The 1,000-nt window shown below is 40.9% G+C and overlaps 1 non-coding gene across 1 annotated transcript; it reads left to right on the top strand.

Moving 5' to 3' along the window:
- The first annotated feature begins 727 nt into the window (after positions 1 to 727).
- trnay-gua lies at positions 728 to 814 on the top strand. The gene is given in 2 exon segments: positions 728 to 764; positions 779 to 814. It is a non-coding gene; the product is annotated as a tRNA-Tyr (tRNA).
- The last annotated feature ends 186 nt before the right edge of the window (positions 815 to 1,000 follow it).

Genomic DNA, 1,000 nt, shown 5'->3' with positions numbered 1-1,000 from the left:
AAGGCAACAACTGTCTGAAACAATATCACAATTTTCATCATCATCATCATCTTCTTCTTCTTCTTCTTCTTCTTCTTCTTCTTCTTCTTCTTCTTCTTCTTCTTCTTTAGTAATAAGAAAATATTTTTCATCTGGCTCTGGGCAGCTATGTATCATAACTGGCCAAGTGTGGGGAATTAGCTCAAATGGTAGAGCGCTCGCTTAGCATGCGAGAAGTAGCGGGATCGATGCCCGCATTCTCCAATGGATGCGTTTTTTTTTCCAGTTTTTTTCTGAAGTGTGTATTGTCCTCAAGGAGCATGCTCTCTTGCATTAGTTCAGCTGTTAGAGCGGAGGACTGTACTGTAACAGACTTAAAGGACCATACTTTTGTTTTTCCATCTGCTTTTACTGGTAATGAGGGACAAAAAGAAGGAATGAAACCAAAGGCAACAACTGTCTGAAACAATATCATCACCATCACCATCATCATCTTCTTCTTCTTCTTCTTCTTCTTCTTCTTCTTCTTCTTCTTCAGTAATAAGAAAATATTTTTCATCTGGCTCTGGGCAGCTATGTATCATAACTGGCCAAGTGCGGGGAATTAGCTCAAATGGTAGAGCGCTCGCTTAGCATGCGGGAAGCAGCAGGAGCGATGCTTGCATTCTCCAATGGATGCTGCTTCTTTTTTCTTGACTGCCTTTTTCTTGACTGTCTATTGTCCTCAAGCAGGACATTTTTCAGCTTTCCTTCGATAGCTCAGCTGGTAGAGCGGAGGACTGTAGTGAAACACATGGGCATCCTTAGGTCGCTGGTTCAATTCCGGCTCGAAGGACAATACTTTTTTTTTCACCTGCTTTTACTGGTAATGAGGGACAAAAAGGAGGAATGAAACCAAAGGCAATTCTGAAACTCGAAGGACAATACTTTTTTTTTCACCTGCTTTTACTGGTAATGAGGGACAAAAAGGAGGAATGAAACCAAAGGCAACAACTGTCTGAAACAATATCACAATTTTCAT

The sequence above is a fragment of the Polyodon spathula genome, unplaced genomic scaffold (genome assembly GCF_017654505.1).
Source record: "Polyodon spathula isolate WHYD16114869_AA unplaced genomic scaffold, ASM1765450v1 scaffolds_297, whole genome shotgun sequence".
Classification (NCBI taxonomy): Eukaryota; Metazoa; Chordata; class Actinopteri; order Acipenseriformes; family Polyodontidae; genus Polyodon; species Polyodon spathula.
The sequence above is the reverse complement of the archived record's forward strand: the minus strand, read 5'-3'. Positions and strand labels throughout refer to the sequence as shown.